General features: G+C 46.7%; 1 pseudogene; it reads left to right on the top strand.

Annotated features, from left to right (window-relative positions):
• Positions 1–205: 205 nt before the first annotated feature.
• On the top strand, positions 206–2,857 carry LOC137763561 (catenin alpha-1 pseudogene; annotated as a pseudogene).
• The last annotated feature ends 4,002 nt before the right edge of the window (positions 2,858–6,859 follow it).

Below are 6,859 nucleotides of genomic sequence, written 5' to 3' on the forward strand. Positions count from 1 at the left end.
CCTGTTCTTCCAATATCCACCTAGGTAACCCTCAGAAAATACTATTTAACTTAATCGAAACATAATAGGGGAGACAAAGTGGTGGCCGTTGGCTTCGGGCTTCGGGAATCTTCCAGCACTTGCTGAGCTCGCCGCAGAAACGACTGCTGTCCACGCAGTCAACATAAACGTCAAATGGGGCCCCAAAAGACTAGAGAAAAGGACTCTGGAAGTTGAAAGGCTGTTGGAGCCTCTTGTTACCCAGGTTACAACCCTGGTAAATACCAATAGCAAGGGGCCCTCTAATAAGAAGTGAGGTCGTTCTAAGAAGGCCCATGTTTTGGCTGCATCTGTTGAACAAGCAACTGAGAATTTCTCAGAGAACAGGGATAAAATTGCAAAGGAGAGTCAGTTTCTCAAGGAGGAGCTTGTGGCTGCTGTAGAAGATGTTCGAAAACAAGGTGATTTGATGAAGAGTGCTGCTGGAGAGTTTGTAGATGGTCCCTCTTCTTCCGTGAAGTGTGGCAACATGGTTCGGGCAGCTCGAGCTTTGCTCTCTGTTGTTACCCGGCTGCTTATTTTGGCTGACATGACAGATGTCTACAAATTACTTGTTCAGCTGAAAGTTGTAGAAGATGGTATCTTGAAACTGAGGAATGCTGGCACTGAACAGGACTTGGGAATACAGTATAAGGCCCTGAAACCTGGGCCTTATACTGGATAAGCTGAACATCATGGCAGCCAAAAGACAACAGGAATGGAAAGACATGGGCCATTGTGATCAGATGGCTGCAGCCAGAGGAATCCTGCAGAAAAACGTTCCAATCCTCTATACTGCATCCCAGGCCTGCCTACAGCACCCTGATGTCGCAGCCTATAAGGCCAACGGAGACCTGATATACAAGCAGCTGCAGCAGGCAGTCACAGGCATTTCTAATGCAGCCCAGGCTACTGCATCAGCTGAGGCCTCCCCGCACCAGGGTGGAGGAGGAGGAGAACTGGCACATGCCCTCAATAACTTTGATAAACAAATCATTGTGGACCGCTTGAGCTTCCGCGAGGAGCGCTTTAGGCCTTCCCTGGAGGAGCGCCTGGAAAGCATCATTAGTGGGGCTGCCCTGATGGCTGATTCATCCTGCACACGTGATGACCGGCGTGAGAGAATCGTGGCAGAGTGTAATGCTGTCCGTCAGGCCTTGCAGGACCCGCTCTCAGAGTTCATGGGCAATGCTGGGCATAAAGAAAGAAGTGATGCACTCAATTCTGCAATAGATAAAATGACCAAGAAGACCAGGGACTTGCATAGGCAGCTCCGCAAAGCTGTCATGGACCATGTTTCAGATTCATTTCTGGAAACCAGCGTTCCACTTTTAGCATTGATTGAAGCTGCAAAGAATGGAAATGAGAAAGAGGTTAAAGAATATGCCCAAGTTTTCAGTGAACATGCCAACAAATTAACTGAGTTTGCCAACTTGGCCTGTTCCATCTCAAACAATGAAGAAGGTGTAAAGCTTGTTTGAATGTCTGCAAGCCAGCTAGAAGCCCTCTGTCCTCAGGTTATCAATGCTGCATTGGCTTTAGCAGCAAAACCACAGAGTAAACTGGCCCAAGAGAACATGGATCCTTTTAAAGAGCGGTGGGAAAAACAAGTCCGAGTTCTCACAGATGCTGTCAATGACATTACTTCCATTGATGACTTCTTGGCTGTCTCAGAGAATCACATATTGGAAGACGTGAACAAATGCTCTCCAAGAGAAAGATGTGGATGGGCTGGACCGCACAGCTGGTGCAATTCGAGGCCGAGCTGCTTGGGTCATTCACGTGGTCACCTCAGAGATGGACAACTATGAGCCAGGGGTCTACACAGAGAAGGTGCTGGAAGCCACCAAACTCCTCTCCAACACAGTCATGCCACATTTTACCGAACAAGTGAAGCGGCCGTGGAAGCCCTCAGCTCGGACCCCATCAGCCCATGGATGAGAACGAGTTTATCGATGCCTCACGCCTGGTGTACGACAGCATCCGGGACATCAGGAAAGCGGTGTTGATGATAAGGACCCCTGAGGAGCTGGATGGCTCGGGCTTCGAGACGGAAGACTTCGATGTCAGAAGCAGGACAAGCGTCCAGACGGAAGACGATCAGCTGATAGCTGGCCAGAGTGCCCGGGCGATCATGGCTCTGCTTCCCCAGGAGCAAAAAGCAAAGATTGCAGAACAGGTGGCCAGCTTCCAGGAAGCAAAGAGCAAGCTGGATGCCGAAGTGTCCAAGTGGGACGACAGTGGTAATGGCATCATCGTGCTGGCCAAGCAGGTGTGCATGATCATGATGGAGATGACGGACTTCACCCGAGGTAAAGGACCACTCAAAAACACATCAGATGTGATCAGTGCCGCCAAGAAAATTGCTGAGGCGGGATCCCAGATGGATCAGCTTGGCCGTACCGTCGCAGACCATTGCCCAGACCCAGCCTGCAAGCAGGACCTGCCGGCCTACCTGCAGTGCATCGCCCTCTACTGTCACTGGCTCAACATCTGCAGCAAAGTCCAGGCTGAGGTGCAGAGCCTCGGCGGGGAGCTGGTCGTCTCCGGGGTGGACAGCGCCGTGTCCCTGATCCAAGCCGCTAAGAACTTGATGAACGCTGTGGTGCAGACAGTGAAGGCGTCCTACGCGGCCTCCACCAAATACCAGAAGTCCCAGGGGACGGCTTCCCATAACCTCCCTGCTGTGTCGTGGAAGATGAAGGCGCCTGAGAAAAAGCCCTTGGTGGAGAGAGAGACACAGGATGAGACACAGACCAAGATTAAGAGGGCATCTCAGAAGAAGCACGTGAACCCTGTGCAGGCCCTCAGTGAGTTCAAAGCCATGTTCAGCATCTAAGGCTGCCCCCAGCCCTCGGGGCTCCTAAAGATCTGTCAGTGTTCTTCCCTCGTGTATTTGCTGAATAGAACACTGACGTTAGATTCCATAGGAAAATAGATTTCAGACCTGGCCAAGCTGGTGAATTTTGAAAAGACATACTTGTGTTTAAGTCAGTCAAGATACTTTTAGAATTCAGGAGCATATATCTAGCTATATTTTTTTATAAGCGTAAAAATTCCATAACCAAAGAGAACCCCACGTTAACTTGTTAGTAACACTGTTGACCAAGTTGAGATGCCTGTCTTCTAGTGGTGGCAGCTGTAGGATTTGAGAGAAGGGGGTCTGGTTCAGGGAGAGGGCTTCCACTGGTTCCGGCAGTTTGGCTGGTATTAAATGACCAAAGATGACCCAGAGTAAGCAAACTGGGCATCTTAGGAGGCCCTGGAAAAAGGAACATTCCCAGAAAGGTCTCCAGAGGGACAAACCACACGAAACTGAGTAAAACATAATGTGTCATGAAGAAAACTGATTATTCTCTTTATGACACAAAATAAGAATTTTTTTTTTCTTTTTTTAAAATTTATTTATTTATTTTTGGCTGTGTTGGGTCTTCTTTGCTGTGCACGGGGTTTCTCTAGTTGTGGCGAGCGGGAGCTACTCTGTTGCAGTGCACGTGCTTCTCATTGCAGTGGTTTCTCTTGTTGTAGAGCATGGGCTCTAGACACGTGGGCTTCAGTAGTTGTGGCACATGGGCTCAGTCGTTGTGGCACACGGGCTCAGTAGTTGTGGCGCACGGGCTTAGTTGCTCCGCGGCATGTGGGATCTTCCCGGACCAGGGCTCTAACCCGTGTCCCCTGCATTGGCAGACGGATTCTTAACCGCTGCGCCACCAGGGAAGTCCCCAAAATATGAATTTTAATGCATGGTTACAATAACTAATGTACTCTGCTGCAGGACATTAATAAAGTTGCTTTTTTCGGGCTAGAGTGTCGTCATGCTGTAATCAGAACATGCTTTTTTCCCTTTCTTCAGCTTCAAATGTAAATTCATCATTGGGCTCACTTCTAGTAATTACAGTGTTTCGTACCTTGGGCTTATGAGAGAAGCCTGACTACATAGTGTTCGCTTAGGCAATAATTTAGACTTACCTTATTTGTGATTACTATAGTGATTACTATAGCTACAAGATATAATTTCACTTTCTTATTTAAATTTTATGAATTTGAATGTTTTTTGCACTAACTTTTCCCAATAAAGTCCACTATGAAACCCAATAAAGTCCACTAAGTAAAACAAACAAACAAACAAAAAGCATATTGGATTGTATATTCTTGCTGAACACCCCTCGAGTTCTGGCAGGAGGAGAGACAGGAAGAGGCGGAGGGCTGGAGCTGAGGAGGAGCGCGAGGGAGGGGCTGGTGTGGTGTCCTCGGAGACGCCCAGCTCTCTGGGCCTCAGTCCACAGAAATGACACACATTAGGTTTGGTCCCTATGCTCTCTGAGACCTAGAAATCCACAGTGTTACAGGACGTTGTTTTGAAGTAAGTCTGGCCATTCAAGACCTGTATTGTGTTGAATCGGAGCAAGATGGATTTCTCCTGAAGACACGGAAGATTAAACTTCAGGTCTCCTTCCTCACATGGACCCCCCACCTTGCGATCTGGGACTTGACGGGAGGCACGGTGTTTTCTAGGTGCAGGAGAAGCCAGGCTCTGCTCCCAGGGGGCATAGCTAGGAAAACCTTTTTGGTAAACTGCCTAAACATATTTCAGAAAAATGCTGGATCTCTAAGGCTACAAAAATTAGTTGTCTTTTCCTTTGTCATTCTAAATTAGTACTTATATTCATACTTAGTTTTGTATTTGTAATGTTGTATTCTCTCTTTTTTTTAAGAGAACCATCTGCCCCAAGTGTATAAACTTCAGGCTGCCCGCAACCTGAATGGGGTCCCATGAACAAGCGTTTGTGAAGGTTTGGCCCTGACTTTTCCTTGTGTCTAATCACAGATAGTTGGCTTTGTCTTCTCCTACACCTGTAGATGCTTCTCATGCCTTTCCAGTTTCCATTCCACTTTTCAGCGAGATCTGAGGATCGAGGATGGTCTGACCTTGCGCAGTACTGAGTCACGTGGGGCCTGAACGTCCTGCCTGAGGTTCCCTCTTCCGGAGTCCTGCCCCTGTTCTTGTAGTTCCCTGCCTTTTCTCAGAGAACGGGCCCTGAGTTTGAGAACTGGTCTTCATATAAAATGGAGCACGTATGGCGTATTCTAAACCTCCCAGGATGGTCAGTTGAATACTAACAGCCTCCCTTAGAGTACGTGTTTCTCCTCACCACACGCAGACGTGACGTTTGTCTGGCAGTTCATTCCTTAGCAGGAGGGCAACACCCCCTTCGCTGGCCATTTTCTGGTCACTGTCTCATACCGCTCTTGGCGTGTCATCCTTAGCATGGAACGGCCAACATTTTGACAGTACGTCAATCTCTTGCTTCTTTGAGACCCTCTTCCCACATTTTTCAGTAACTGACCCACCACTCCTATGTTTGAAAAGGTTGAGTGGAACCAAATAAATCCCGGTGACAGTTATTTCAGGAGCAAGATGCACAGACATTGATTGGCAAGTGATACTTGGTGATATTCTTATTTATCAGGTATATTTCTTCCATCACTTGACGTCTAAAACTTCTGAGATATTCTTTACTTTTTCTCTTTATACCTCTTTTTGCTATTATAATGTCTGTTGTTAAATCATTTTGTTCTTTGTACCATTTTAAAGACGATATTTAACCTTAAAAGCAAACTTTTTCTATTTTATTTGCCAAATCATTTCTTTTAGCTCACAGCACTTAAAGGTCAATTTGCAGTTTAATTTTCAGATTACAAAGGAACACATGGGGGGAGAGATGTATTTTACATTTCATTTATATTGTACTGTAATATACTGTATTGTAAACCAGTATTATGCGTAGAAATGTTTATTATTTTAAGGAAAAGATAAAATCCATGAAATCTTATTAGAGCAATCAGGAGACTACCATGGGCTCCACTTCTAACTGAATACTTCTATTTTCAAAATTCAAGGTATAAAACTTGTAAATTCAGAGCATTGTATTCCTTGAGTGGTTAGGTTAAGATTTTTAGAATACTCAAGAAAAGAGAAACAAATCCTGTTTTGGGGACTCAGTGTCCCATGGAATGGCCAGGAAGTACATCCATCTAGTATAGCTGGCCACCACGACCACCCTAGGAGATGGAGAGGTTTGAGAGTTCCTGAGTTTATGGAATAAAAGACTGTAGCATCCCCTGGTAATGTTTAAGCTGGAGTCCTAAGCAAACCCAGGAAAACCTTCTAAAGGGGATTTGAAATCACTGGTACCATCACTTAAATGATTTCTCTTCTCCTGGAGGTGGATAGATCTAAATATATTAGGTTGAATTCAGTGCCCCCCCCACCCCGCAAATTCACATGTTGAGGTCCTAATCGCCCAAGACCTCAGAATGTGACCTTGTTTGTAAGCAGAATTGCTGCAGAGGCAATCGGTTTAGAGAAGGTTCTAGTGGCTTAGGGCGGGCGCCTAACCCAGTGGGAATAGCGTCCTTCTAAAAAGGGGAGGTTGGAATGCAGATGTGCACCCGGAGAGAACAGCCTGTGCAGGTGGAAGCAGAGATCAGGGAATGCAGCAGAGGAAAGGAATATCAAAGATTGCCAGCAAGCCCCCGGGTGCTAAGAGAGAGGACCTGGACAGATTTCCTCACAGCCTCAGAGGGACTCAGACCTCCTCAGCTGTGACACAGTACCTTCCTCTTGGGGAAGCCACAGAGCCTGTGGTCCTCTTACGGCAGCCCTCCAAGCTAATGCAGTTAGGGTCACAGTTCTTAAGAAACCTCTGCTAAGGTTGTTAAAAGCTTTTCTGAAAAATAAAGTGCGTGTACGCCTTCCGAAAAAGATGAGTGCCACCCAGGTCTGTCCTGCCTAAGGTCCCTCCTTTAGATCCTCTGGTTTCTTACCCTTTTAATGTTA

The sequence above is a fragment of the Eschrichtius robustus genome, chromosome 4, assembly GCF_028021215.1.
Source record: "Eschrichtius robustus isolate mEscRob2 chromosome 4, mEscRob2.pri, whole genome shotgun sequence".
Classification (NCBI taxonomy): Eukaryota; Metazoa; Chordata; class Mammalia; order Artiodactyla; family Eschrichtiidae; genus Eschrichtius; species Eschrichtius robustus.